Below are 8,883 nucleotides of genomic sequence, written 5' to 3' on the forward strand. Positions count from 1 at the left end.
TGGAGGAATGAGGGGAGACTTCAGATCATTCATTCATAATTCTCTTTTTATTATTTTAGATGTAGTTTTTAGTGAGAGAGGTTCTCTCCTCTCTCTCTTTAGGATTAGGATTTAGGATTTAGGACTTCTCTTAGTTTTAGGAGTGACTCTCAATCTCAGGTTCAATGTTCTTTGTATTTATTTATTTTCAATGTTCCTTTTATTTATTTCCTCAATTTAGTTTATGAATTCCTATGCTTAACCCAACTTCTTTATTTGGCTACAACTGTCCATGTTACTTTTGATATCTTTATTAGTGCTAATTGTGGTATTTCAAAATTATGATTGCTTTCTTTTATTTATTATATAAATAATTTGAATTTTTTCCTTTTGGCTGTGGTTAAATAATTGATGACTCTAGAGTTATCAAACTCATTGTTGATTGAAAATTGGATTTCTGCATTTCATTAATTCATATTCCAATAACTCTAGCCTTTCCCAAGGAAAGACTAGGACTTGAGGATTCGAATTAATTCATCCACTTAAGTTACCTCCATAGTTAGAGGTTAACAAAGTGGGAGAAAAATCCAATTCTCATTACAATTGATAAGGATAACTAGGATAGGACTTCCAGTTCCCATACCTTGCCAAGAGTTTATTTTATAGTTATTTATTTATTTTTCTTATTATTTTTTGTGCAATATACTGCCCCCTTACTTCCAAAACCCCAATTTTACTTTTTTCATAGCAAATAATAAGAACATACCTCCCTGCAATTCCTTGAGAAGACGACCCGAGGTTTAAATACTTCGGTTATCAATTTATTTAGGGGTTTGTTACTTGTGACAACCAAAACGTTTGTACGAAGGGATTTCTGTTAGTTTAGAAACTATATCTACAACGCGACTATTTTTATAAATTCTATACTAGCAAAAATCTTAACGTAATTATACCTTTTCAATTGCTCGAACAACTCCTTGAGATCGAATAGGTGATTTGCTTTGTTTTCTGATTTGACAACTATGTTATCTACGTACACTTCCATATTCCTTCCGATCTGGTTCAGAAAAACCTTGTCCATTAATAGGCAAAATTGTGATTTACTCTTTTCATAACTTGAACAATTCTTAGCAATGGCTCCAAAAACTTGGTGCACACAACTATGGTTCTCTCACATTCTTCACAACTTTGCACAACTAACCAGCAAGTGCACTAGGTCGTCCAAGTAATAAACCTTACGTCAGTAAGGGTCGATCCCACGGAGAATGTTGATATGAAGCAAGCTATGGTCATCTTATAAATCTCAGTTAGGCTGATTCAAATGATTATAATGGTTTTCAAAAATAATAATAAATAAAGCATAAAATAAAGATAGAGATACTTATGTAAATCATTGGTGGGAATTTTAGATAAGTGTATGGAGATGCTTTGTTCCCGTTGAATCTCTGCTTTCCTACTACCTTCCTTCAATCCTTCATACTCCTTTCCATGGCAAGCTGTATGTAGGGCATCACTGTTGTCAATGGCTACTTTTCATCCTCTCTGTGAAAATGGTCCAAATGCTCTGTCACAGCACGGCTAATCATCTGTCGGTTCTCGATCATGTCGGAATAGAATCTATTGATTCTTTTGCGTCTGTCACTACGCGTAACAATCGCGAGTTTGAAGCTCGTCACAGTCATTCAATTCCTAAATCCTACTCGAAATACCACAGACAAGGTTTATACTTTCTGGATTCTCAAGAATGGCTGCCAATGGGTTCTAGCTTATACCACGAAGATTCTGATTAAGAAATCCAAGAGATATTCGCTCGATCTAAGGTAGAACCGGAGTGGTTGTCAGGCACGCGTTCATAGGGACAGATGATGATGAGTGTCACAGATCATCACATCCATCAGGTTGAGGTGCAACGGATATCTTAGAATAAGAAAAACTGAATTGAATAGAAAACAGTAGTACTTTGCATTAAAACTCGAGGTACAGCAAAGCTCCACACCTTAATCTATAGTGTGTAGAAACTCCATCATTGAAAATACATAAGAACGAGGTCTAGGCATGGCCGTGAGGCCAGCCCCCAAAATGTGATCAAAGGATCAAAAGATAATCCAAAGATAGATACCAAGATGTCTAATACAATAGTAAAATGTCCTATTTATACTAGACTAGTTACTAGGGTTTACAAAAATAAGTCTAAATGCAGAAATCCACTTCCGGGGCCCACTTTGGTGTGTGCTTGGGCTGAGCTTGAGCTTTACACATGCAGAGGCTTCTTTTGGAGTTAAATGCCAAGTTGTAACCTGTTTTTGGCGTTTAACTCTGGTTTGTGACGTGTTTCTGGCGTTTTACTCCAGAATGCAGCATGGAACTGGCGTTGAACACCAGTTTGCATTATCTAAGCTCGAACGAAGTATGAACTATTATATATTGCTGGAAAGCTCTGGATGTTTACTTTCCAACGCCGTTGAGAGCGCACCATTTGGAGTTCTGTAGCTCCAGAAAATCCATTTCGAGTGCAGGATGGTTAGAATCCAACAACATCAGCAGTCCTTTTTCAGCCTGAATCAGATTTTTGCTCAAGTCCCTCAATTTCAGCCCGAAAATACCTGAAATCACAGAAAAACACACAAACTCATAGTAAAGTCCAAAAATGTAAATTTTGCATAAAACCTAATAAAAACATCTCTAAAAGTAGCTAGATCCTACTAGAAACTACCTAAAAATAATGCCAAAAAGCGTATAAATTATCCGCTCATCACAACACCAAACTTAAATTGTTTCTTGTCCCTAAGCAACTGAAAATCAAATAGGATAAAAAGAAGAGAATATACTATAAATCTCAAAATATCAATGAAGCTTAGTTATAATTAGATGAGCGGGACTAGTAGCTTTTTGCTTCTGAACAGTTTTGGCATCTCACTTTATCCTTTGAAGTTTAGAATGATTGGCATCTATAAGAACTCAGAGTTCAGATAGTGTTATTAATTCTCCTAGTTAAGTATGTTGATTCTTGAACACAGCTACTTTTATGAGTCTTGGCCGTGGCCCTAAGCACTTTGTTTTCCAGTATTAACACCGGATACATAAATGCCACAGACACATGACTGGGTGAACCTTTTCAGATTGTGACTTAGCTTTGCTAAAGTCCCCAGCTAGAGGTGTCCAGAGCTCTTAAGCACACTCTTTTTGCTTTGGATCACGACTTTAACCACTCAGTCTCAAGCTTTTTCACTTGGACCTGCATGCCACAAGCACATGGTTAGGGACAGCTTGATTTAGCCGCTTAAGCCTGGATTTTATTTCTTTGGGCCCTTCTATCCATTGATGCTTAAAGCCTTGGATCCTTTTTACCCTTACCTTTTGGTTTTAAGGGCTATTGTCTTTTTCTTTTTCTTTCTCTATTTTTTTTGCCATTTTTTTCGCAAGCTTTTTCTTTTTCATTGCTTTTTCTTGCTTCAAGAATCAATTTCATGATTTTTCAGATTATCAATAACATTTCTCTTGTTCATCATTCTTTCAAGAGCCAACAATTTTAACATTCATAAACAACAAGATAAAAAAATATGCACTGTTCAAGCATTCATTCAGAAAACAAAAAAGTATTGTCACCACATCAATATAATTAAACTAATTTCAAGGATGAATTCGAAACTCATGTACCTCTTGTTCTTTTGTATTAGAAACATTTTTCATTTAAGAGAGGTGAAGGGTTCATGAAATTATTCATAGCCTTAAGACATAGACACTAGACACTAATGAGCATGTAATAAAGACACAAACATAGACAAACATGAAGTTCATAAACCGAGAAATAGAGAGATAAGAACAAGGAAGTTACGGAATGAGTCTACCTTAGTAATGGTGGCACCTTCTCCTTGAAGGACCAATGGTGTTCTTGAGCTCCTCTATGTCTCTTCCTTGCCTTTGTTGCTCTTCCCTCATAGCTCTTTGATCTTCTCTAATCTCATTGAGAATGATGGAGTGTTCTTGGTGTTCCACCCTTAATTGGTTCATGTCATGACTCAATCCTTCTAGAGAAGTGTTGAGTTGTTCTCAATAATTGTTTAGAGGAAAATGCATCCCTTGAGGCATCTCAGGGATTTTTTTATGATGAGCTTCCTCATACGTCTCTTGAGATCCATGGATGGCTTCTCTTGTTTGCTCCATCCTTTTCTTAGTGATGGGCTTGTCTTCTTCAATGAGGATGTCTCCTTCTATGATAACTCCAGCTGAGTAGCATAGATGGCAAATGAGATAAGGAAAAGCTAGCCTTGCCAAGGTGGAGGGCTTTTCAGCTACTTTGTAGAGTTCTAGAGAAATGACTTCATGAACTTCTACTTCCTCTCCAATCATGATGCTATGGATCAAGATGGCCCGATCCACAGTAACTTCGGATCGGTTGCTAGTGGGGATGATGGAACGTTGGATAAACTCCAACCATCATCTAGCCACAGGCTTAAGGTCCAGTCTTCTTAATTGAACCGGCTTACCTTTTGAGTCTCTTTTCCATTAAGCCCCTTCCACACATATGTCCATGAGGACTTGGTCCAACCTTTGATCAAGGTTGACCCTTCTAGTGTAGGGGCGTACATCTTCTTGCATCACAGGCAAGTTGAATGCCAACCTTATATTCTCCGGACTGAAATCTAAGCATTTTCCCCGAACCATTGTAAGATAATTCTTTGGGTTTGGGTTCATACTTTGATCATGGTTCCTAGTGATCCATGCATTGGCATAGAACTCTTGAACCATTAAGATTCTGACTTGTTGAATGGGGTTGGTAAGAACTTTCCAACCTCTTCTTTGGATCTCATGTCGGATCTCTGGATACTCATTTTTCTTGAGCATGAAAGGGACCTCAGGGATCACCTTCTTCTTGGCCACAACTTCATAGAAGTGGTCTTGATGGGCTTTTGAGATGAATCTCTCCATCTCCCATGACTTGGAGGTGGAAGCTTTTGTCTTCCCTTTCCTCTTTCTAGAGGTTTCTCCGGCCTTAGGTGCCATCAATGGTTATAGAAAAATAAAAAACCTATGCTTTTACCACACCAAACTTAGAATGTTGCTCGTCCTCGAGCAAAAGAAAATTAATAGATGAAGAAGAAGAAGAAATGGAAGAGATAGAGAGAGATGTGTATTCGGCCAAGGGAGATAAGAGAGGGTAGTGATGTGTGAAAATGAAGAAGGATAGAGGGGTTTATATAGTGGAGAGAGAGGGGTTAGGATTCGGTCATTTAGGGTGGGTTTGGGTGGGAAAGAGATTTTGAATTTGAAGGTAGGTGGGGTTTATGGGGAAGAGTGGGTGGATGTGAGTGGTAAAGAGGTGATGGGGAAGAGAGATTGAGGTGATTGGTGAAGGGTATTTGGGGAAGAGTGTTATTGGATTGTGTGAAGAGGAGAGAAGGTGAGTTGAGGTAAGTGGGGATCCTGTGGGGTTCACAGATCTTGAGGTGTCAAGGATGAATCATCCCTGCAATAATTAGGCGTGTAAAATGCCCTCTGCCTGCAATCCTGGCGTTTAACGCCAAACTGAAGCTTGTTTCTGGCGTTAAACGCCCAAATGTAGCATGTTTCTGGCTTTTAACACTAGCCTGATGCTTGTTGCTGGCGTTAAACGCCAGCTTTCCTCAGGGTGCAATCCTGGCATTTAAACGCCAGACTGCTGCATGTTTCTGGTGTTCAACACCAGATTCATGCTCTGTTCTGGCGTTGAACGCCAGCCAGATTCTCCTTACTGACGTTTAAACGCCAGTAAGATCTTCCTCCAGGGTGTGCTGTTTCTTCTGCTATTTTTTATTCTGTTTTTAATTTTAGCAATTGTTTTGTGACTCCACATGATCATAAACCTAATAAAACATAAAAGAACAATAGAAATATAGATAAATAAAAATTGGGTTGCCTCCCAATAAGCGCTTCTTTAATGTCAATAGCTTGACAGTAAGCTCTCTTGGAGCTCACAGATCATCAGAGCATTGTTGGGACCTCCCAACACCAAACTTAGAGTTTGAATGTGGGGGTTCAACACTAAACTTAGAGTTTGGTTGTGGCCTCCCAACACCAAACTTAGAGTTTGATTGTGGGGGCTTTGTTTGACTCTGTATTGAGAGAAGCTTTTTATGCTTCCTCTCCATGGTTGCAGAGGAGGGTCCTTGTGCTTTAAACACAAGGTAGTCCCCATTCAATTGAAGGACTAGCTCTCCTCTGTCAGCATCAATCACAGCTCCTGCTGTGGCTAGGAAGGGTTTTCTAAGGATGATGCATTCATCCTCAACCTTCCCAGTGTCTAAGATTATGAAATCAGCAGGGATGTAAAGGCCTTTAACCTTTACCAACACGTCCTCTACCATTCCATAAGCTTATCTTATTGACTTATTTTCCATCTCTAATGAGAATGTAGCGGCCTGTACCTCAAAGATTCCCAGCTTCTCCATTACAGATAGTGGCATAAGATTTATACTTGACCCCAGGTCACACAGAGCCTTCTCAAAGGTCATGGTGCCTATGGTACAGGGTATTAAGAATTTACCAGGATCTTGTTTCTTTTGAGGTAAAGTTTGCTGAACCCATGTATCTAGTTCACTAATGAGCAAGGGAGGTGCATCTTCCCAAGTCTCATTACCAAACAACTTGGTATTCAGCTTCATGATGGCTCCTAGATATTGAGCAACTTGCTCTTCAGTTACATCTTCATCCTCTTCAGAGGAAGAGTTGTTCTCAGAGCTCATGAATGGCAGAAGGAGATTCAATAGAATCTCTATGGTTTCTATATGATCCTCAGATTCCTTTAGGTCCTCAATAGGGAACTATTTTCTGTCTGGGGGGACGTCCCATGAGGTCTTCCTCATTGGGATTCACGTCCTCCCCTTCCTCCTTGGATTCGGCCATATAGACAATATCAATGGCCTTGCACTCTCTTTTTGGATTCTCTTCTGTATTGCTTGGGAGAGTACTAGGAGGAGTTTCAGTGATTTTCTTACTCAGCTGGCCCACTTGTGCCTCCAGATTTCTAATGGAGGACCTTGTTTCAATCATGAAACTTAAAGTGACCTTAGACAGATCAGAGACTATGTTTGCTAAGTTAGAGGGACTCTGCTTAGAATTCTCTGTCTGTTGCTGAGAAGATGATGGAAAAGGCTTGCTATTGCTGAGCCTGTTTCTTCCACCATTGTTAAAGCTTTGTTGAGGCTTTTGTTAATCCTTTCATGAGAAATTTAGATGATTTCTCGATGAGAAATTATAGGTGTTCCTATAGGGTTCACCCATGTAATTCACCTCTGCCATTGCAGATTCTCAAGATCATAAGCTTCTTCTTCAGAAGATGCCTCTTTAGTACTGTTGGATGCATTTTGCCATCTATTCAGACTCTGAAAAATCATGTTGACTTGCTGAGTCAACATTTTGTTCTGAGCCAATATGGCATTCAGAGCATCAATTTCAGGAATTCCCCTCTTCTGAGGCGTCCCATTACTCACAGGATTCCTCTCAGAGGTGTACATGAATTGGTTATTTGCAACCATGTCAATGAGTTCTTAAGCTTCTGCAGGCATTTTCTTTAGGTGAATGGATCCACCTGCAGAATGGTCCAGTGACATCTTAGAGAACTCAGATAGACCATAATAGAATATATCTAAAATGGTCCACTCTGAAAGCATGTCAGCAGGACACTTTTTGGTCAACTGTTTGTATCTTTCCCAAGCTTCATAGAGGGATTCACCATCTTTTTGCTTAAAGGTCTGAACATCCACTCTAAGCTTGCTTAGCTTTTGAGGAGGAAAGAACTTAGCCAAGAAAGACGTGACCAGCTTATCCCAAGAATCCATGCTATCTTTAGGTTGTGAGTCCAACCATGTTCTAGCTCTGTCTCTTACAGCAAAAGGGAAAAGCATGAGCCTGTAGACTTCAAGATCTACTCCATTAGTTATAATAGTCTCACAGATCTGCAAGAATTCAGTTAAAAATTGATAGGGATCTTCTGATGGAAGTCCATGGAATTTGCAATTCTGTTGCATTAGAGCAACTAGTTGAGGCTTTAGCTCAAAATTGTTTGCTCCAATGCCAGGAATTGAGATGCTTCTTCCATAAAAGTTGGAAGTAGGTGTAGTATAATCACCAAGTATCCTCCTTGCATTATTATTGTTGTCATTATTTTCGGCTGCCATCTCCTCTTCTTTTTCGAAAATTTCTGCAAGGTTGTCTCTGGATTGTTGTATTCTAGCTTCTCTTAATTTCTTCTTCAGAGTCCTTTCAAGTTCAGGATCTACTTCAACAAGAATGTTCTTGTCCTTGCTCCTGCTCATATGAAAAAGAAGGGAATAGAAAATAATAATAGTGATCCTCTTTACCACAGTAGAGAGATTCCTTTATGTGAGTATATGAATAAAAGAGTAGAAGAATGAGAAGAGAAAAATTCGAACTCAGAGGAGAAGAAAGGGTTCGAATTTTGAGATGAAGAGAAGTGTTACTAATTGAATAAATAAATAGAAGGAGATGAGAGAAAGAATTTTTCGAAAATTGTTTTTGAAAAATGGTTAGGGATTTTCGAAAATTAAAAGAAGAAATAAAATTAAAATTAAAATTAAAATTTGAAACAATTAGTTTAATTAAAAGAATTTTTAAAAAGAGGAAAGTTATTTTTGAAAATTAGAGAGAGAAAAGTAGTTAGGTAGTTTTGAAAAAGATAAGAAACAAATAAAAAGTCAATTAGTTAGTTGAAAAAGATTTGAAAATCAATTTTGAAAAGATAAGAAGTTAGAAAAGATTTTTATTTTGAAAAAGATATGTTTTGAAAAGATATGGTTGAAAAAGATATGATTGAAGAGATATTATGAAAAAGATTTGATTTTTAAAATTAAAATTGATTACTTGTCTAACAAGAAACTAAAAGATATGATTCTAGAATTTAAAGAT

The 8,883-nt window shown here is 38.1% G+C and overlaps 1 non-coding gene across 1 annotated transcript; it reads left to right on the top strand.

The window, feature by feature from the left end:
• The first annotated feature begins 7,622 nt into the window (after positions 1-7,622).
• LOC130937982 (small nucleolar RNA R71) lies at positions 7,623-7,730 on the top strand. Its single transcript, XR_009069168.1, has one exon. It is a non-coding gene; the product is annotated as a small nucleolar RNA R71 (small nucleolar RNA).
• Positions 7,731-8,883: the final 1,153 nt, after the last annotated feature.

This window comes from Arachis stenosperma, chromosome 6 (assembly GCF_014773155.1).
Source record: "Arachis stenosperma cultivar V10309 chromosome 6, arast.V10309.gnm1.PFL2, whole genome shotgun sequence".
Lineage (NCBI taxonomy): Eukaryota > Viridiplantae > Streptophyta > Magnoliopsida > Fabales > Fabaceae > Arachis > Arachis stenosperma.